Raw genomic sequence first — 22,581 nt, forward strand, 5'->3', positions numbered from 1 at the left:
CAGCAGCATTTATAAGCAAATGTCTTTTGGTGACTGTTGCTCCTTCCTCAGCATTCAAACAATTAAAAGAGAGCATAATGACACACAGTATCAAGATTCTCTGTGTATTTTCCATCTTTATGCGGCTTTATTTTACTTCTATTTCTTTTATTTTTACTTTTACTTTTTGAGACAGGCTCTCTGTATATCTTTGTCCTGGAATAACACTGTAGACCAGGCTGTCTTTGAACTCACAGAGATCCTCCTGTCTCTGCCTCCCCAGTGCTGGGATTAAAGGTGTATGCTACCACACCTTGAACTCACAGAGATCTGTCTCTGCCTCCCAGGCATTGGGATTAAAGGCATGTACTACCACACCTTGAGGTCACAGAGGTCAATATGCCTCTGCCTCCCAGGCATTGGGATTAAAGGTGTGTACCACCACACCCAACTACTCTCTTTCTTTCCTTTTAACTTTAAGAACTTTAACTTTTAGCCTGCATATACACACTGTAAACCATTTAGAGGTTTTCTTCCTCTTTGAATCTCTCTTTACTGTATATTTTTCTTTTTCTGACCATATGAGTCTTTAATTTACTAAGCAATATGGAGAGCTGTGGCTTTGACGGCTAGATCCAGCTCATTCCTTAGCTTTTCAGCCTCAAGGCTGAGGTACCAGCCAGAGCTGTGTTCACTGCCACAACTCTATGGCGTTTCAAGGTCCTTGCCAGCAAGCAAGCTGCAGCATTCTGCTCACAGACCACACTCAGTCGGACTGCCTGCCTGAAAGAGTCAGAGTTTGCTCTGGCAGGACAGCCCAGATAGCCGGCATTTTAAAACAGTGCAGCTTTTTTCCTGCTACGGCTGAAAACCGAAAAGCATGCATTCAGCTTTTGATCAACACCGTAAGTGTTTCGTGGCAGGACCTCTTAATGAGCTGCAGGGTTTTGCAGCTAAAGCTGAGTCAGGAAACCTCTCTTAGACGAGAGCATTTGCTTGCCTCTAGCAAGCAGAGTAGACCTGAGAAGTTGCTGCTACCAAGAAAACATGCTTTACTCTATTCTTTCCCAAGCTTTCTCAAGCTTTCTGTGGATTCAGTTATCCACGTGGGCGCCATCTGTAGTGTGTGGGCCAGCTTGTTGGGGTTTCTTTCCCGCCCAGTACCCCAACAAGCCAGCAAGTCCCAAGGAAAATCACACGGAGTCTACATCAGGTTATAAACTGATTGGTCCATTAGGTCAGGCTTCTTGTTAACTCTTATAACATATATTACCCCATTATCCTTATCTATGTTAGCCACATGGGCTCGGTACCTTTCTCGGTGTGACAGCTTACATGTTGCCTCTTCGGTGGTCTGTACAGGAATGGCAGAGGAACCTCCTTGCTTCCCAGAATTCTCCTGTTCTCATTGCATCACCTCTACTTCCTGTCTGGTTTTCCCACCTATACTGCCTGCCTGGCCAATCAGCGTTTTATTAAAATATGATTGACAGAATACAGATAATTCTCCTGCACCATGTGTGTCCTGACTTCTCCCAGTGATGGACTGGGACAACCTACAAGATGCAACAGGCTCTTTACTCCTGTCTTAGTTAGGGCTTCTACTTCTGTAAAGAGACACCTTGACCATGGCAACTCTCATAAAGGAAAACATTCAATTGTGATAGCTTGCTTACAGTTCAGAACTTCAGTCCATTATCATCATGGTGGGACACAGCAGCATGCAGGCAGACATGGTCCTGGAGAGGTAGCTGAGAGTTCTACATCTTGGAGACAACAGGATGTGAACTGTCTCACTGGGTGTGGCTTGAGCAATATGAGACATCAAAGCTGGCCTCCACAGGGATACACTTCCTCCAATAAGACCACAGCTACTCCAACAAGGTCACACCTCCCATTAGTGCCACTTCCGTTGAGGGTCATTTTCTTTCAAACCACCACATTTCACTCCCTGGCCCCCAAAGGCTTGTAGCCATATCATGATGTAAAAATGCATTCAGTCCAACTTCGAAAGTCCGCATAGTCTCAAACTTATTTAAAAGTCTAAAGTTCAAAGTCTCATCTGCAATTCAAGCAATCTCTTAACTGCAATCCCCTATAAAATTAAAATAAAAAGGCAGATAACATATTTCCAACATATAATGGTACAGAATATTCTCTACCATTCCAAAACAAAGCGAAATAAGAATAGTGAGGAAATACTGGACAAAAGTAACAAGTTTTCTGTCTCCTGATAATAGGTTTCTCAGTCAATGCAGTAAGCCAGATCAAGCTGAATTGGAAAAGAATAACAAAAGGTTTATTTGTGCAAAGCAACTCCCAGGTGGGTTCTCCAATCCCAGAGATTGAGGCTGGAGAAGCTGCATGCCCCAACTAAAGCAGGGATTACATAGGTTATAGGCTAGAGCTGATGACATGTCCACCACAAGATGGGTTTGTGCTCAAGTATGGTCAAAATCTGATGGCTTTAGGTGGGTACTTGGGGGGCTGGCAACTTCAGGGGAGGAAGCTCCCATAGCTGCCAAGAATGCAGAACTGGGCTTTTTGGTTCAGAGATTCTCTGAGTGGACAGAGTTTGGAGAGACAGGACTGGGGCTGCTCAGACTACAGGAGTGAGCTGGAGGTTCCAACCAAACACAAAGCAAGACCGAAAATCAGCTGGGCAAACTCCAAACTCTGCATCTCTATGTCTGATGTCAAAGTGATCTTCAGATCTTCAGCTCCTTTCAGCTTTGTTGACTTCAACACACTTCTTTTTCTCTTGGACTGGTTCCATTCCCTGTTAGCAGTTTTCCTCAGCAGGTATCCCATGGCTCTGGCATCGCCAACATCTTGGGGTCTTCAAGGCAATCCAGGCCTTAACTTCACAACTTCACAAAATGGCCACTGTAGCCCTGCACTCAGGGACACCCTTGACACATACCGGGCCTCAACAATTTTCCTTAGTTTCAGAGACAAATTCCATAGCCCCTTTCCTCTGTCATTAACTCTAAAGACAGAACCACGTGGCCAAAGCTGCCAAGTTCAGATGCTTGCTGAGTCTCCTCATTCAATTACATCTTCACCAGATTTCTGTTTTCAATGGTTCCCTTCACTGCCTAAACTTGGCTGAAACTGGATCTGTAGACTGTAGACAAGACTGGCCTCAAACCCAGAGATTCCACCACTCTCTGCCCTCTGAGTGCTGGAATTACCACCACCACACCTGACTCTAAGCTTTCCTTTAATTTTTTTTACACAAGTTGGAAATTTATCTGGCTGGGATCTTGCCCTGAGGACACCACTCTCTTTATTTCATTTCTTAATCTGTTTATCTCCTGATTTAGCTCCATTCCACTTCCTAAAGCTCCTTTTCTCCTCAAATTTTACATTTTGTTTTTTTCCGTGCTCAGCTTGTTCCTTATCACTATAAATCTTCATTAAAGTTAACACTAATAACCACACAACCGAGTCTATACCAGGATGTTTTGAGATTTCCTTTGACAAAAGAATTAACCCAAAACTCTTCACTTTAGCCTCAGGCAGACTTTTCGGTCAAGAGCAAAAAACAGCCACATTCTTCACCAAAATATCACAAGACCAGCCTCTAGGCTACATACTAATATTCTTGTGCTGTGAAATCTCTTGAGCTAGACCCATACAGTTCATCAAATCACACTCAGCACCACTGTCTTCCATGTTCCTACTAGGAGGGCCCATTAAGCAGCACTTAAAGCATTTAACTGCTTTTCTAATCCACAGTCCCAAAGTCCTTATTCCTTCTAACAAAAGCATGGTCAATCCCTGGTACTAACTTCTGTCTTAGTTAGGGGTTTTATTGCTGTGAAGAGATAACATAACCAACTTTTATAAAGGAAAACATTTAATTGGGGTGGCTCTCTTACAGTTCAGAGGTATAGTCATCAAGGCAGGAAACAAGGCAGCATGCAGGTAGACATAATGCTAGAGAAAGAGCTGAGAGTTCTTACATCTTGACTCACCAACAACAGGAAGTGGTCTTTCTCATTGGGCATGGCTTGAGCATATGTGAGACCTCAAAGCTGGCTCTACAGTGACACACTTACTCCAACAAGACCATACTTACTCCAACAAGGCCACACCTCCCATTAGTACTACTCCCTTTGGGGGCCATTTTCTTTCAAGACACCACACCTCCACAAGCTGCTTCTGGTCATAGTGTTTTACCACAGCAATGAAAAGTAAACTAAACACCCACTGAGCCAAGTCAACAGGCCCACCAAACCACAATATTCCTGTAAACCAAAGTCCAATCCAGAGCCACGCCCTAACTTGTCAGTTCTGTGCTATCTGGAAGAAGATGGGGAAGGAAAGGCTGGACACTCTCAGAGGTTGGTACATGTAACTGGAAGAGAGAATCCATCTCCATTGAAGAGTGAGGTAACACTGCAGGTACCAGGGATCCAGAATCAATAGGTCGGTCTGATCACTGATGAAAGTGGTCACACTACACAAAGGAGTTCTGGTGGGGAGGAATGACGTCCACTGGAAAAAGCCATCAAGGCGCCTTTAATTCCTGCACTCGGGAGGCAGAGGCAGGCGGATCTCTGTGAGTTCGAGGCCAGCCTTGTCTACAAGAGCTGGTTCCAGGACAGGTTCCAAAGCTACAGAGAAACCCTGTCTCAAAACAAAACAAAACAAAACAAGCAAACAAACAAAAAAAGCCATCAAGAACTGCCACACCTAGAGAGAAGTCAAGGCCAGTGTCACATCACAGGTGGACATATGAAGGGCCACTGCATCTGGTTCATGTTGGAGCTGTTCTTTTTTTTCTGTTATCGTGGTGAAAAAGAAATACCCTGATAAAAGCAATTTAAGGGAAGAAGATTATTTTAGGTCACAGTTCATGGTACAGTCCATCAAGGTCCACCAAGGTCCACCAAGGTCCACCAAGGTCCATCAAAGTCCATCAAGGTCCACCAAGGCAGCAGGAGTGGGAAGCAGCTGTTCACTCTGTGTCCACAGTAAAGAAGCAAAAGAGAGAATGAATGAGGTGCTGGGCTTTTTCTCTCCTTTTTATGCAGTCCAGGACAGCAGCTGGGGGGATTATTGACCACATTTAGGCTAATCTAGATAATCCTAGACAAGTGTACCCAGAGATATGTCACCTAGGGAATTCTAGATCTTGTCAATTTGACAATCAGTAGTAACTATCACTGAAGCTAAAACTCATTTACTGTAATTCTGAAAACTGAAATCTTTAAAAATTATAGAATATACAGAGGTCAGTAGAGCTCTCTGAGTTCTAGGTCAGTCTGGTCTATTTTGTGAGTTCCAGGACAGAAAGGGTTATGTATGTAGGGTAAAAGAACCAGCCAAAGAAACACACCCTGACCCTGAAACCAGACGCAGTGAAAGAACACACCCTGACCCTGAAACCAAAGCCAAAAGGTTAAAAGAAAAGGGGGGGGGGGTTTCAGTGAAAGAAACACACTTTGGTCCTGAAACCAGAGCTAAAGAAACACACTCTGAGCCTCTGACTAATTCAGTACAAAAACCAACCAATTTCTGAGCACAAAACCAATCAATCCCCGAGCCAATCTCTGAGCTTCAACAAGCTCAGGGACTGAAATCTGACCAAGACCCACCCTGAAAATCTTCACCCTGGAAAAACTCTGCCGCTAAGAAGCTCTATATAAGCCCTGTGCCTACTCAGTTGGGAGCTGCCTTTTTCTGTCCTGGCAGAGGCAGTCACACTCCTGGATTCTTCCTCCCAATAAATCTCTTGAATGAGTTTTGGGTGAAGCCCTAAATCTTCACCAGAGTGGAACAATGGACACTTCTGCTGAGAAACTCCCTTAGTGGAGTGGCTCAGAGAAGTAATTTTCACTCAAGCAGGAGCAAACTGCTACATTTCTGTGGGGTTTCCCCCTTAGCAGCCTGATCCAGAGAAGCAACAACTTTTGCCAGAGCAGAGAAACAATGGATATCTCTGCTGGGAAACTCCCTTGGTGGAATAGAGCAGAGAAGAAACAGGCATGACTGCTGGGAAACTCTCTTAGCAGAGTGCAGCAGAGCTGAGCTGAAGCCACTCTCTTGGAGAACAGCAGGATAGGTCTATTCCTGCCGGGAAACCATCCCCACTGGAACCAAGGTACCTTCCCTTCACAGCTATAGCTATAGCCTGGCTCCCCACAGTCAGGGCACCTTCCCCTCAGAGCTGTAATACAATGTAGAGACATCCTGTCTCAAAAAACAAACAAAAAGAATCATAGGATATACAGTTAACAAAGAAGTGAAATATTGAAACAAAAATTCAAATTATTAAAAAGAAAAATCACAATAGATACTAGATGATGGAAAAATATTCTGTTCCAGAATTGGCAGAATTAATATTGAAATAGCTATAACCAAAACTAATACACAGAATTAATACAATAGTTATCAAAATTCCCATGTCATATCTCCAAGGTTTAGAAAAATTAAAGTAGGAATTCAAATGGAATCACAAAACAGCACAAATAGCCAAAGCAGTCCTAAGGAGAAAGACCAATGCTGGGGTGTAATTATTCTACAGAGCTGTAGTGATAAAAAACAGACTGGCATAAAAATAAAAGAAAGAAAGGGGCGGTGGTAACTCACATCTTTGATCCCAGCACTCAGGAAGCAGAGGCAGGTAAATCTCTGAGTTCAAGGCCAGCCTGGTCTACAGAGCAAGTTCCAGGACAGGCAGAACTACACAGAGAAACCCTTTCTTGGGAGGGGAAAGAAGAAAAGAAGACCAATGGAACAGAATAGAGGTCCTGGAAATAAAATAGGAAATTCCCACCCAATTCATGACAAAGAAGGCAAGAACATACTTTGAACAAGATGGCCTGCTCAACAGATGGTGCCGACAAAATGGACTTTGCCTGCAGGAGAAATAAAATTAGATTCTTTTACCTTGTACAAAAACCAGTACAAAATAGATCAAAGACCTTAAATGAAAACTAGAAACACTGAAACTCCTGGTAAAAAACACAATAGAGTACCCTTCAGGATATTGGGGTAGGCAAGAACCATTTATTTGTTACTTGTTTTTTGAAAGAGGGTTTCTCTGTGTAGTCCTGGCTGTCCTAAAACTCTCTCTGTAGACCAGGCTGGCCTTGAAAGATTCCCCTGCCTCTGCCTCCCAAGTTCTGGTATAAATACATCACCATGGCAGGAACTTTTTAAATAGAACAGCAACAGCACATGGATTTGAATGTTTCTGTACAGAAAAGGACACAATCAGCAGAGTTAACAGACAGTCCACAGAATGGGAGAAAATCTTAACTAGCTGCACTTCAGATAAGGGCTAATGTGTAGAATTTACAAAGAACGAAGAAATTAACTACTAAGGGTATAAAACTACCAATCAACACATGGACAAATGAACTGGAGAGAGAGGCAGGGCAAATGGCCAAAATTTTTAAAAGTATTCAATATTGGATGGTTGATGTGTGCTCATGTCCTTAATCCAGCACTAGGGAGGCAGAGGTAGGCAGATCTCAGAGTTCAAAGCCAGCCTGGTCTAACAGAGTGAATTCTAGGACAGACACAGCTACACAGAGAAACCCTGTCTAAAAGAAAGAAAGAAAGAAAGAGTAGAGAGCTGCGTAATGCCATGCCTTAAAGATGGCGCTGGTTTCCGCCTTCCACCTTCCCGATGGTGAATGCTCTCGGTTGTGAACAACTCCATATATGGCTAATGCTAAGGATCTGGCTTGCTTCCGTGTTTCTGGACCTATCTGCATTTCCCATGTGGCTTGCTGGGTTGGCTACCCAGAGGTTATTTAAGCTGGGGGCTGGCTTTCCTCGGGGCGAGAGGTCAGAAGATTGTTCAAAGGTCCTGAATAAACCGCAGTGAGAAGAGTTCTGTGTTGTGTCATCCTTGCTGGCGAGGTGGGCGCGACAAGAAAGGAAGAAAGGAAGAAAGAAAGAAATGTGTTCAATATCCCTAACTCTCAGGAAAACGCAAGTTAAAACTGCTATGTGAGATGCCACCGTACTCCATCAGCAGGGCTGTCATCAATAAATCTGATGTTGGACAAGATGTGGAAAGGATTGGAACCAATTTAGTTGTCCATCCGGAGATGAACAGATAATGGAAATTTTGTACATATATAAAATGGGACACTTTTTAGCTATAAGGAAAATGAAGTTGAAAACTTGACAGGAAAATGGATGAACTTGAACGTAAGGTATTAGGCAAGATCACACAACCCCAGAAATAAACCACATGTTCTCTTTCACATGTGGCATCTAGCCAATAGCATATGCATATGTGTAAGCAAATGCACACGTGGGTGCAGAACAACATGGCGAAAGGGGAATAAGAGAGGGTGATTATCAGGGGACTGAGGAAGGATGGAATGCAGGTAACGGACAGGGGTTATGAAGGAGGAAATAAAGAACTGTTTTTCTAGTTCTAAGTCAGATTTTTTTTTTGTTTTGGTTTTAGTGGAGGATAAGAACATAAGGTATATCTGACTCCAAATGTGTAAGCGGTAAGGTGAAGTTCCACATCTGCTCTGAATGCCTATCCTAACTGTATGCTCACTGAGTTGTGTAGACTGCGGGTCTGGTTAATTTTGGTATGTGACGTTTTTTATTTATTTGCAAGGGTTTTTATAATAAAGTTTATAAACATAATTTTAAAAAGAATTATGGGAAATCCCTCCTCTGCTTGTGTTGTAGGAACAGAACAAGCCTTGATGAATACACATCTGTTTTCAATGTGGTTTACTGAATACTTTAAACCCACTGTTGAGGGAAAAAAGACTCCTTTCAAAATACAGCTATTGGCAATGTACCTAGTTCTGCAGGAGCTCTGTTGGAGTCATACAATGGGATTAAAGCTGTTTTGGTGTGTAAGTTGATACTGTCAACTGAGGGCTGTGATGTCATTCAGTGGTAGGGCATTTGTCTGTGTACAAGAGGTCCTGCTTTAATTCCTAGCACTGTAAGTCAATCAACGCACTGAAAGTCACTGGCCTAGTTATGTTACTATTGTTGTGATGAAACACCATGATCAAAACTAACTTAGGGAGGAAAGGGTTTGTTTCCCTCACAGTTCTCTATACCAGTTCATTATGAGAAACAGTGAAGGCAGGAACCTGCAGGCAGAACCTGATGCAGAGGGCATAGAGGGGTGCTACTTACAAGCTTGTTCATCACAGCTTGCTCGAACTTTCTTATAGAACTCAGGACTACCAGCCCAGGGGTAGTACCATGCACAATGGGCTTGGCCTCCCCGCATCCATCACTAATTAAGAAAATACCCTACAGGTTTGCCTGCAGCCCTTTTATTTTTTTTTTATAAAGGTTTGTTTATTTTTACGTGCATTGCTATTTTGCCTACATGTATGTCTGTGTGAAAATGCCAGATCCCCCGGAACTGGAGCTATAGACAGCTGTGAGCCACCATGGGAGTGCTAGGGGTTGGACTCAGGTCCTTTGGAACCACGGCCAGTGCTCTTAACTGCTAAGCCATCTCTCCAGGCCCTGCAGCACAGTCTTATGGAGGTATTTTCTTAATTGAGGTTTCCTCCTCTCAGATGACTTTAGCTGTATCAAGCTGATGTCATACTAGCCAGGACAGTCACTGTTGTCTTGTTCTAAGAAATTTCCAGTCACCCCAAACATCAGCAACTACCACCCTGATCAGTCAGCAGCCATCAACACTAGGGCAAAACCCTATGCCAGCAAAAAGATATACTTTGGGTTGAAAGGCAGAGCTCGGGGCGAGTGCACGCTGTCCCCTGTTCCATCCCCAGCAACCCCTCATCAGACAGATATATCACTGAAGGCTCTCAGAGGATAAAAGGGATTTTAAATAATCTCTCTCTATGAGTGTGTTTGTGAACTCATGCGCATGTCTGTGGTGTTGGACATCAAATCAGAGGTAAAACCCACAGGATCTGGTGACTGGCTGAAGGCTAGAAAGAGAAATGTTGAAGAGAATGGTGGCCGGGGGCATCATCTCGGAGGTGAAAGGAAGAAACAGGCTCGAGGGGAAAAGCACCACTTGGGTTTTGGGTGAGATGAACATGAAGGGCCTGTGCACTGTGTCAGCGGAGACACTGATTCAAGCATTCTGAAAGTGCGCATGCCTTTGGCCCAGCTGCGAATTCATCTATAACATATCAGCAGGCACAGGGCCCGGGAAGTGCTCCAGGCTGGGCATTGCAGCTGGAGCATGACGGTCGCTCTTTTGTCTTCCGTCTTCCAGGACAGACGAGCCGCGGCTGACCTTTCTGAGGTATTTGGCAAATTCCAACAGCTGCACCATCTGGGACTGAGTGGCCACTGGGCAAGACCTGAAGACCAGGCTTCACTGGGACTGAAGAGGACAGAGAAACTAGTTCTGGGAAAGGGAGTGAGGGGACTCGAAGCCCCGATACCTGCTCTAACTAACACAAAGCACGTGTGCAGCCTGCAGCCGACTCTGATTCCACAAATACCACCACTGCCTTGGGGAGCAGCAGAGACAGCTCACCCGGCAGTAGCTGCATGGAAAACGCTATTTAAGGACTTGACTTTCACAGCGTAGGACCGCAGGACTCTGGGCTGCAAATTTGATTGGAGGGCAGCAATCAGGAAGAAACCTGATTCAGGAGGAAGACACCAGCAGGTGGTTGGCTGCTGTGGACCCTGAATATGTCCACTGAGCTCATTTTAATAAAATGACGTTTCTCCACCTCTCTTCAAGTAAATTAAGTATGTTAGTTCAGGAAAGGGCTTAGAATAAAGCCAGCACATCGCAATCAGCAGATAGAAGCTGTCGCCAATGGTCATTATCTCCACAGTCACCTACTAATGTGAATATGTCCAGAGACGGAGAGATGCTCAGCTCTAATGGCAGGGTATAGATAAGTGGTAGAATTTATAATCACTGGCCTCCCACTATCTTTTTTCTGTAATCTTTCCATTCCTTACAGTGAACACATTTATTACAAAAAACATAAGTTAATATGCAAGATTGAAGGGTATGCAGACTCTGGAGTCAGATCTCCTGGCTGAAGACCGAATTCCTTCAAGAGTTATGTGTTTGTAGACACATTATTTTCTTTCTTTGAATCAGTTTCCTCTTTAAAACATTTTTAATTGTGTCTATGTCGGGGGCGGGGGGCGACAAGCCCATGAGTACTGGTGCCCACAGATACCAAAAGAGGGGATGATACCCTTTGGACCTGGAGTTAATGTGATTGTGAACTGCCTGGTAAGAAGTACTGGGAACCAAACTCAAGTCGTCTTCAAGAGCCGTAAATATTCTTAACTGCTGAGCTGTCTTTCCAGCCTCACAGTACCAAGGTCATTGAGGGTTATGAGAGTACAATGAGGTACTCCAGACCCCCGGGTGGCATGGCATGTGGCAGAGAGGCATAAAGAGATAAATGACAACTGCTCTCATCAGCAGTGAGATGCTGCTGGCTGCGCTATCTCCCGCTTCAGTGTCCTTGGTATGTGTTCAGCGCTGTGGAAATGGTAGCTTTTCACTGTGTTCATTTTTTGGTGATGGGGACTTGGATAATGATCGAGTGCTCTAGCACTGACCCACATCCCTGAGACACCACAGTGGGTGGATTAACTGGAACCATTTCGGGGATCTTACATAGGGCAGTGGCCCGAGAACCAACTCTATAGACAGAGATGAAAAGCCCCCAAGTGCCTTTCCTATCAAGGTCAAGTTTCTACCAATGGGGAAGCTCATGTTATTTTTACAAAAGCTGTTGGCACTCTCTGAGAAAGTGAGGCTACTTTATTAGATGAACCAGACACTGTTTTCTTATTCTTCCATGGGACAACAGCCAGAAGCCAGGGCAGTACTCCTTGTAATGCCATGGTTCCTACATCCTCCACTACCCTCCTTCCCGAGACGGGATACCCCTATGTTACCACACTGCCTAAAACTCTGGGCTCAAGTGACCCAACTGCCTCAACCTCTTGAGTAGCAGTAACTACAGACATGTGCCACTGTGCCCAGTCAGAATTTTGCTGTTTTGAAATACAGGCTCACATGCTAGGTATATGCTCTACCATGGAACCTACTCACAAGCCCTCCTGTGCTCTTCCTCCCGAACTGTAGGTAAGTCAGTTCCAGAAGACTGTCTCATGTTTCATGTGAAGTGCTCCTCTTGGCCTTGGTCACACATGCTTCTTTCTGCAGTGGGCAACAGTCACTACAGAGACAAAGAACTGGTCAAAGTGCTGGGAATAAGTCTATTGAATGCTCAGCATTACAGCAGCCACACCTGTAACAGCCCCACCTCCAAAGCTCAGGGAACACTTCCAAAGAGAGGTGGAAAGAATGCAAGAGCAGGAAGACAGGAGTCTGTGTGTGTGCGCGAATGTGCGCACGTGTGTGTGTGTGTGTGTGTGTGTGTGTGTGCTGCCTGCATGTGTGCTGTGTAATGCTATCTTTGAGACATGACATGGCCACTGCTCCCATGAATTCATGGTTACCCACACAAGGTCAAACCAACAAGATCAATCATGATCCCATGATTGATCAGGCAGCACTAATTGGACTCAGTGAGTTACAAAAATTAAAAAAAAAAAGACATGAAGTTGGGAGGGGGACTTGTTGAGGGGTGTTCAGGGAAGTAGGGGGGAATGGGAATGCATATGGTCAAGGTGTTTAAATCTATGAAACTGCCAAAGAATAAGTAAAATATATTCTTAAAAATGTTTCATGTATGGGGGACTGGAGAGATGGCCCAGTGGTTACTAACACTGACTTCTCTTCCAGGGGAACTGGGTTCAGTTCTCAGCACCCACATGACAGCCTACAACTGTCTGTAACTCCAGGATCCAACTTCCTCACACAGGCAAAACACCAATGAAATTTAAAAAAATGCTTCATGCAAGTTGAATTTGCTTGGGACTAGAAGTATTCTGGATTTCGGAATTTGGAATATTTGCCATACATATGAGAAATCATGGGCTCAGAAAGTCACAGGTACTTCATATACACATACATAGGCTGAAAGCTATATAAAATCAGGTTGTCAGTGTACCTATTTGTGTATGTATGTGTGTATGGGTGTTTCATCTGCATGTATGTCTGTGTACCATGTGGGTACCTGGTACCTAAGGAGGCTGAAAGAGGGCATCAGATCCCCTGGGACAGGAGGTCCAGGTGGTTGTAAGACACCTGTGCATGCTGGAAACTGAATCCAGGTCCTCTGGAAAAACAGCCATGGCTTTTACCACTAAACCATTGCTCTCTAGACCTCTCACCTGTTTTAACTACAATCTGCCACAGGAGATATAGTGCGAATTTTCTACTCGTCATGTTACATTACCACTGGTTATATTACCACTGGAAAGTCTTCTGAGTTTGAAGCAGTTTGGATTATAGGTTCTTGAATTAGGGATACTCAATGAAAAACTTCAAGTAAATGTAACCAGGAAACTGCAGTTAAGGATGTGTATGTGTATGTGCGCACACGCATGCGTGCACGCGTACACACATGTCTACTAGGGAAAACCTTGCCCGTTATTTTAACTGGGGGGGGGGATTGTTTTTGAGGGTTTCTCTGTGTAGCCCTGGTTGTCTTGTAACTTGCTTTTTAGATGAGGTTGGTCCCAAACTCACAGAGATCTGACTGCCTCTGCCTTCCAAGCGCTGGGATCAAAGGTGTGCGCTATTATTTTAATTCAATCCCAGCTATTATTCTAATTTTTATTATTCATGCATGATGTGTATCTATGTGGGCGAGTCCAGTGCACATATGTGGAGGTCAGAGGACAACGCTCTAGAGCTGGTTCTCTCCTTCCCCATGGATGCTGGCAATTGATCTCAGGTTAAGCTCGTGTGGCAAGAGCTTTGACTCACTGCCCCATTTCACTGGTCATGTAATCTTTTTTATTACATGTATATTCATTATTTGGGTATGGATAGACATGTGCCAAAGCATGTGTGGAAGTCAGAAGACAATCTATGGGATTCAGTTATCTTTTTTCAGCATGTGGGGTCCTGTGGATGGAACTCAGGTCATCCATCAGGCTTGGTAACAAGTGACTTTACATGCTGAGCCATTTTGCCTGATTCCATGTGTTCCTTTTAAAGTAAGAAAAAAAGAAAAGCTTTCTGAGATCCTATTCTTGGGATTGGGAAATGCAGCTCAGGGGTAGAGTCCCTGACTATCATTTACAAGGCCCTAGGTTTGATCTCCACCACTGAAAAAAAATTTCTGTGACCACAGTCATGAAAATTCTGTGGACACGGTGACCTCCTTTCTTGTGATCTCTCCTCTTACTCCTTATGTGATGTGGAACCTGGTTAAGCAGAGGAGTTTAAAACTGATTCCTGCTGCATGAGTTGCAAGTCAGCCACATTTCCATAAAGCACAGGGACCACACTGTTTTTTAAAAGATCCATTCATTTAGTACCTACTTGTGGAGCCCCGATGTGTCGAGCACTGTCATAGGTGTTTCTTAAAGCCTGTGTTCTACATTGTGGGGCTCCTACTATAAGTGAACCAGAGGCTGCTGGCTGTCGGGCTCGGTCGTCATAACTGCTGCAGGTGAAGGGCTAAAGGCTACACAAGTGGTAAATCTGAGGCTGAAGGTGATGGTGACCTGTGAGGATAACAGGGGGAGTGGCTCAGAAGGTGACTGTGTCCCGGCAGGGGCCTGCTAAATGCTGGTTTGACTGTGGCAAGAATAACCGGGTGATGACAGTGGAAACAACTGACAGGTGACTACGGGTGTCATGTTTAGGTTTGTCAACTTAACGCAACCGGAATCATCTGGGAAGTATGTCTCACTAGGTGATTGTCTACACTGGGTTAGTCTGTGTGTGGGTGGGGGTGTCTTGAGCTAAACAATGTCAGAAGACCCAGTACACTGTGGCCGGCACCACTTCCCAGTCTGGTCCTGAACTGGGGTCCTGAACTGTGTAAGAAATTCAACTGAGCACAAGCAAACAGGTGGGTATGTATTCACTTCTCTCTGCTCTTGTGGACGTGATGTGACTGTGAAGCCCTTGTCTGGCTTTGACTTCTCCAAAGTGATGGACTAACTTGCAATTGTAAGTTGAAATATATCTTTCTCTCCTTGGTCCTCCTTCTTCATCTTACTATGTAGCTCTGGGTGTCCTGGAAGTCCTTCCGTAGACCAAACTGGTCTCAAATTCACAGAGATCTGACTGCCTCAGCTTCCAAAATACTGGGATTAAAGGATGGGCCACCAAGCCTGACTGAGTATGTTGCTTTTTGTCAGTGTGTTTTATCATGACAGAAACAAACTACAACAGCTGGCCAGAGTGTTCCAATGAGCAGAACTGTACGAACGTTACAGTCTCTGGCAGTGGCTGCAAACCACACAGTGACAGTAAATACGATAGGCCAAGTGACAGCAGCAATTCGAGATGCAGTTCTACTCGATTGAATTTCTGGTTTCAAACGGCATTGCACCGAGTCCAACTGACAGCTACAGCGCTGAGGATCATTGAATATTGTCACTGCCGATGGAACAGAGGAAGCTTGACACTGTAACAAGAAGCTTGCTTGTATCTGGGTCTGACATCGGTAGCAGGGACAAAAAAATCTGCATGTTTGACTGCCAAGACGCTAGGGGATCGGGGTGCAGTAAGACGAGAGAGAACGTGGTAAAAGAATCCACGCCAAGCCCAGTCCAGAATAAATCCCGTCCCCGTCCCGCACGTGACCGTGTTTGTTATTACGGAAAACAGACAGAAACCTTTGTTGTCTCCACGCTGATGATCTCAGGGTGGCTCGGGTAATGGGCGACCACACCAGGCAAACTTCTCCCAAGGAAATGGGGCGGAGGTCAGAGGTCAAGAACAGGCTAGTAGCCAGCTGGCCCTGGGACCCTACCATTGGTGGAGAATGACCACATGGTACAGACACCGCCTTCTCGCGAGACCACCCCAGCACGTGACTATGGCGCGAGCATCTCAGCGTCTCTGCCCTCAGCGTCCCCCGGCCCCAAGATGGCTGCCTTTTGGCGTCTTTGGCGCTGTTGAATGGAGAAAGCTTTATTGTTCCCTTCGGGCAGGAGTGTTCGTGTCCTCTATGGCGCTGTCAATAAAGAACGGCAGTTTGAATCGGTACTGAACAGGTAACCATAGAAACGGCGCTGGGACTCCACATGGAGACCCCTGTTGCGGCAGCGGCCCGAGAGACTCCCTGGATGAGGGTCGCCCCGGGACCCTTGCGCACTGCGGGCTACGCACGTGGCGAGCTCCACGGGGCTCGCGTCGATCACAGCCGCCCGCTGTCCTCTGGACGTGGCCCGGGGGTGGCCCTCACCCCGGGCGTAGTCTCGGTCGTGGACTCCCTGCGGGAGGACGGGGGACCCTGCCTGGCAACCGCGGGCCTTTTTCCCAGCTCCCCGCGACTGGTCAGCGGACGCCCGCCCTCCCAGGGGTCCCTCCCCGTCCCTGCTCTCAGCTTTTGTTTACAGCGAGACGAGAATGGTTTATCCGTTTTAAAATAGTTGTGGGGAAATAGAAGTCATATGAAATAAAACTTCAGCTCCCAGAAGTGAAGTTGCACAGAAAAGCAGCCACGTTGATTGTTTATGTGTTGTTTGACCGCCTGCCCGACGCGGGGCGGGGGAGTGCTCGCCGTTGCTTGGCTTTTATTCCGCTTTGATGGAGAGGCCCATGAAGCTGGAGTCATTTCTCAGTGGCGCTTTACAGAAGTTTGCCAACCTTGGCCCGAGGCACAAGTAGATTGAGCTAATGTTCGATTGACACAATACCCTGACTTCCGTATCACGCTCAAGCTAGTTTCCCATACTTTGCAATGTTGTCCGCCGCCCAGTGCGTCCAATAGACCATCTATTTTATGTTTACACATGCGCGTTGGAAATACTTTTCTTTTGCAAAATAAATGATGTGAGATTAAGCTGTTTTGGGGTGTACTAGGTCATAGGACTGGCAATCTGAGCCTAACACTGGGAATCCCCTGTTGCCTAGTACTGCTTTCTCCCTCTGGGAGTGTTCTTTCTTGTAATTGTATCCAAATCTTGGTATTGGTTACAATCTCAAAGTACAAATTATCATTACTTGGCATAAATTATACCCACCGGTCATGTAGACATGGTTCTTCTGTGACGGTATTTCCCAAACCCTGTCTTTTGTTTGTTTTGAGACAAGATCTCAGGTAGCCCAGGCTGTCCTGTCCTAGAACTAATTCTCTCTCTCTCTCTCTCTCTCTCTTTTGTGCGTGTACACAGCCGAGGTTGGCCTTGAGCTCCTGACTCTTCTGCCTCTCCCTCCCAAGTGCTGAGATTACAGGCGAGTGCCCCTTGCCCAGCCCCCTCAAACATTTAACGGTTGTTTTGTTTGTTTATTTTAACACCTATGCTTGCCTAAGTGAATTTAATTAGCCGTTTGCTTCTACTGTGTGCAGGTATGATTTTTGGAAATGTGCTAGTGCACAAGATAGCCTTGACCTCTGTCTCTTTGGAATTTAAATTCTTCTACGGGCTTGGGTGATGTACAGGCACACAGAAACACGGGTCTTCTACGGGCTTGGGTGATGTACAGGTACTCAGAAACAGAGGTTTTGCTGCGCAGCCCAGGCTCACCTTTAACTTGAGATCTTCTTTCCTCAGCTTCCAAATGCTGGAATTGCAGTTGTACATTACCCCTGCCTGTCTGACAAAAATAATTTCAAACCTATTTCATAGCACCAGAGCAATAAAATGAGTAGTTAATGCTCATTGAGCAGGTTCTTTGTGCCAGATACTGGCACTAAGGCTTAATGTGAACTGTCACTTAGTCTGTGACACAGACAGTGGTAGGATTAACCTTTTACCCTGGAGAGGTGGCCAGCATTACATGGTTTATGCATGGGGAGCATGGAGCTGAAGTAAACAGATGATGCCATGCTGTGTTCCATCTGTTGTCTTCCCTGCCAGCTTGTGAGGTCCACGAGAGTAATGCCACATCTTACTTTTGTGGCCTCAGCTGCTAGCCCGTGCCACAACTTGATGTTTTCGGGAAGGTAGTAAATATACACATCTTGAGCATCCGCTGAGCAAATACTACACCACGAGCACTGGTAGAGCTGTGTGGCTTGACACATTGCAGAGTTGTTGTCTACTCTTATGGTCTGCACAGTAGGGCGTTGTCTTGCTTATTGAAGAGAAAAATGTCTTAATAGGTCCGGAGTTTGCTTTCTGAGAGGGGATCTTCTTGGTCTTAAACCAGTGTTGCAACCTATCTTCTTGCCCTATTATGGAGTGCTGGGGTACAGTGTGCTTACTATTGTATGTAGTTACATCTAATTGGAAAGACTAACCCAGATTTGCCCCCAGATGTGTTAAATAATAGTGAAAATTCAAATGTGTCACAAGCAAAATGAGGGGCAGGAGTATGTGCGTTTTCTATCTTTTGAGGAGAGGGAGAGATAGATTTCTCTAGTGTTTAAATAGAAGGCAACTTTCCCAAGTGGAATGTAATTGTTCTTTTAAATTATTTTAAAACTACATTAATTGTGTGTGTGTGCACACGCACGTGTGATGAGGTGGGGGGAGGAGAGTGTGGATGGGTGGAGGTGCTTGGATGCGCAGTGTGATGGTAGAAGGAAGAAGACAGTTTACAGGAGTTGGTTTTCTCCTACCACCACGTGCCACCATGAGGAACTGAACTCAGGTCAGACTTGGCAGCAGGTGCCTTTGGTCCACTGAGCCATCCCACCAACCCAGCTATACAATTGTCTACATAGAAAGTTTTTCATCATTTTAGCACTTTAAGCTTAGAACTGTTAGTGATCCTCCATCAGGGATACCTGCATTTTGGTAGATGTTGGGAATGTAACCCAAGTCTGTCCCACAGCAAACATGTGCTCTGAGCCTGAACTACACCTTCAGCCCCAATAGCTGCACTTTCTTGGGACTTTTTTGGGAAATCTGGGTGCTGATCCTAGGGTGTGTTTGCAGTTGATTGTGGGTTTCCTTTCAATGTTTTCTAATGAAGCAGCATCCTTTAAAAGCCAGGCATGGTGAGGCACACCTTTAATCTGTGCATTCAGAAGGCAGAGGAGGGTGGATCTCTGTGAGTCTGATGCCAGCCCACAAAAAACAAAACAAAAAACTAGAATCGTGAGGCTCTGTCTCAAGAAGAAAATCGTAGCATCTTTACTGTGGTATGGAATACTTGAAAAGCACTAGGCTTTTTGAATAGGTATGAACACAACAAGAGCGTGAGGAAACGATAGGCTGTACTAAATCCACAGAGAGCTGGAGCTGTCATATGGAAGAATGAATGTCAGGTTTTGCTTTATACTGTATGCAGTAACCGTGTTAGGCATGTCATCAGAAGATGTCAACCAGGCCAGCGAATGGAGCTGGGAGCTGGCCACAGAGTGGCATGTTAATGCAGTATTGAACTGCAAGCCCAGAATTAAATTGCTATTTCGGGTTTGGGTGGGACCTTTCCATCTGAGCGTTGCTGTTTCTACTTTGTGATTTGGGTCTGTTGGGTTCCAGTAAAGAGTAGGTGGTAACGCCAGCTTTGAAGCATGGTATGAAACTGCAGGAGGAGCCAGGGCATACCAATTTGTTTTCCAATCTATTTTATTTCAGTTCAGAGCATCAGTGCAGACGGCAGCCCAGGAAAACAGGCCGCACTCTGGCAACACTCAGCTGCATTTGCAGATTGAGGAAGACTGAAAGTAACCAAAGTGCAGCTTGTTTTCCTGGGCTGTCTGTCTGAGATGATGCTCTGAACTGAAGTGAAATAGATTGAAAAACAAATTGGTGTGCCCTGTTGCTCCATCCTCAGTATGCACGCTACCCCTCCCCAGCACACCTGGGGAACCACAGCATTGGCCCCTCAATCATTCTGAGCTCTCACCCCGTGAGCATTTTGATTTTTCCGAGGAAATTGAATTGGGGTATGCACTTTTCTGAACTTCCAATAGCTTACTTTCCAAAGCCATCATCTGAAGAATGTGGAGACCCAAGCTACTAACCACATAGGAAGGAATTTAAGTTCAGAGATGAAGCTGTCATTTTCTCTAAGCTGTGCAGAGGGCACAGTATTTCATTCACAGAGAGCACACAGTGTGAGGCCCTGGCATCTCTCCAGGGATCAGAGGGCAAGGAAAGAAAGAAAGAAAGTGACTTTCCTTCTATTTCCCTGATGTTACTTAACTTGGATCCTCAAAATTTCGACACCAAGCAACTCATTTCCTTACACAGAGTAAGGAGAGTATAGATGATTCGTGAAAAAATGAGATCATTAATCTCCAGGGAAATGTTGACTGTCAATGGATCCATGAGGCCTTTGAAAATGGCTACGAATCCTCCAGAATGCCATTCTTCCAGGAGGAGAACCATCACTTTAATCAGATCTCAGAGAGTCCTTGACCCTTCAAAAGGAGCAGAGCTGATAATGTCATATGTAACACCAGACTAAAGTCATGCAGGCAGTCACTTTGTACAGATCTATGCCCTTGACCTGAGTTTTAGAAGTACCTTTTTAGTTCTTGTTTCTTATATGAAGTGGTCAGACATAATGGATAAACTTAAGGGCATGCTTCAAAACGCCTTGTGAATGTTAGTGCCTTACAAAAGACTAGTGAGATGTGGGTGGTATCTCTGTGACCTTGTTAACAGATCCGCCTGCCTGCCTGGAGGGTTCAAGTAGGGTGGCCTTAAGTCAACAAGGATGACCTTGAAATTCCTGAGTCTCTTGCCTTTTCATTCTGAGTACTAGGTTAATGGTGAGGATTACCAAGCCCCAGATCATCATCATCTTCTTCTCCTTCTCCTTCTCCTTCTCCTTCTCCTTCTCCTTCTCCTTCTCCTTCTCCTTCTCCTTCTTCTCCTTCTCCTCCTCCCCCTCCCCTCCCCTCCTCCTCCCCTCCCCCCCTTCCCTCCCCTCCCCCCCTTCTCCTCTTCTTCCTCTTCCTCCTCCCCCTCCTTCCCCCTCCTCCTCCTCCTCCTCCTTTCTTTTTTTAATATTTGATGTATTTCTTTTTAGTGTCAGGGATTAAAATCAGCCTTGCACATGCTCAGTATACACCTTGTCCCGCAGCTTTATCACTGCAGCTAATGTATTGTTTAGAGTGACTTGGAGTGGATTTTTTTTAATGTGTGCAACATGGTGGTTGACTGTGTATTACATGTCACCTTGCAGAATGGTAAATGGAGTCTAGTTGGTTACACAGTTGCTTCTTTTAGTTCACAGGAGATGGTGGTAGAAACTGCTGCTGGTTAAGCTGCTTTTCTGTTGTGCTGGTCTCTGCTCCCCTCTCTCCACCTCTGGTTAAAGCTACTATGACCTGTGTGCTGGCTGTTGTTGCAACAGCCTTGTAGCATGTAACCAGATGTTTCATAGCTATCTCTTTAGGGTATTTCATCCCGTTACATTGCCCCCTCAAAGGCCCTTCTATTGTCTGTTTCCACTGTCTCCTATTTAGTCCTATATTTGTCCTATTTTGTCCTATATTTAAGAAGCAGCCTTTAGAGCTTTAGTACTGACTATTTGAACATTTTGTTTTTTGAGTTCATACACAAGTCCTGTGTTTACATTGTTTCTACACCACAATCTCCCCTTTCCTATTTTCCCCCGTGTCACCTAACTACCTCTCAACATCATGACCTCTTAAATATTACTGTTACATATATGCATATGTAAATAAATACAACCTACCGAGTCCATTGGTGTTAGTATATGTTTATTTTTACAATTTAAGGTCCCAATTATTAGCATTTTTTAAAATTATTACTACTGTGGTACTAGGGCCTTTTGGACATGGTAGGAAGTGTTCTACCACTGAACTAGAATCTCCCAACTTCTCCCAGCTCACACTCTTAAAAACTCTGAAGAACAATTCCCAGTGTATTAATTTGAGGATAAGGCTTGGGAAAGCACATGTTGAAGGCTCCATGCAAGAACTGCAGCGCTAAACTAGACTTAGTTCTGTGTAAGGCCTCTTCACATTTGCAGCTTCAGCTGTCCTGGGAAAGGCAGGAGGGAGGGAGGCAGGCGGCCGTCCTCAGCCTGCCTGTGTTCTCAGCTTTGGCATGAGCTTCTCATCCAGAATGCTGCTCACTTCTGTCTGCAGCCAGCCAGCTCTTGCTCATGCTTCACTGCCTCTGTGTGTTCTGCCTGCTTGGCTCCTCCCTCTGGCTTTATTGGAGCCATTGGTAGTGATTGATTTTCAAAGGACTGCCCCTGTTCTGAGTGCCCAGCTCCTAGCCCGATGTCACAAAAGTAGCAACTTTAAAGTAAGTGACAGTGAAATTTTCTCAATTAGCCCGTAGGTTTGGCATGGCACTGCAACTTTTGAGCGTCTCTGAGGGCCTGGCAGTCATTAAGTATGACCACCCTGGACACAAGCTGCTCGTTCAGCTGGCCCTCTGCTGTCAGTTGCCCTCAGTTCCAGGCAGGCTAAAACCAGAGGGAGACTTCTGAAGGTCAAAGTCCAGACGGTGGAGTAATTGGCCCCTAGAGTTCTGGGTTTCTTTCCTGGGCCGCAGCATGGTGAGGATGAAATTTTCCGTGTTTCCCTTTGAACATTTTTGAGCAAATAACGATGGAATCCCACAGGCTCTTTGCCGGCGTTAAAGGCAGTGGAGAAGCTACACTTTTGCATTTTTTTTTTTTTGTTAGTTTCTTAAGATAACCCTCTT

At 45.2% G+C, this 22,581-nt stretch overlaps 1 protein-coding gene and 1 long non-coding RNA gene across 6 annotated transcripts in view; one reads left to right on the forward strand and one right to left on the reverse strand.

Annotated features, from left to right (window-relative positions):
- Positions 1–1,501: 1,501 nt before the first annotated feature.
- On the reverse strand, positions 1,502–15,746 carry LOC146894112 (uncharacterized). The gene is made up of 4 exons (XR_015002191.2): positions 15,667–15,746; positions 12,014–12,140; positions 6,798–6,848; positions 1,502–4,950 (listed from the first exon to the last, which is right to left on the reverse strand). It is a non-coding gene; the product is annotated as an uncharacterized LOC146894112 (long non-coding RNA).
- A 107-nt stretch (positions 15,747–15,853) lies between these two features.
- Zbtb40 (zinc finger and BTB domain containing 40) overlaps positions 15,854–22,581 on the forward strand; it is a 77,271-nt gene continuing 70,543 nt past the window's right edge. For 3 of the 5 annotated variants that reach the window (XM_048443277.3, XM_048443279.3, XM_048443278.3), the window contains exon 1: positions 15,854–16,047. The gene's annotated coding sequence lies outside the window, so the exon portion shown is untranslated. The remainder of the gene's footprint in view (positions 16,048–22,581) is intronic. The other 2 variants (XM_085690462.2, XM_085690463.2) reach the window with 1 other exon arrangement.

The sequence above is a fragment of the Myodes glareolus genome, chromosome 6 (genome assembly GCF_982192425.1).
Source record: "Myodes glareolus chromosome 6, mMyoGla1.1, whole genome shotgun sequence".
Taxonomy (NCBI): domain Eukaryota; kingdom Metazoa; phylum Chordata; class Mammalia; order Rodentia; family Cricetidae; genus Myodes; species Myodes glareolus.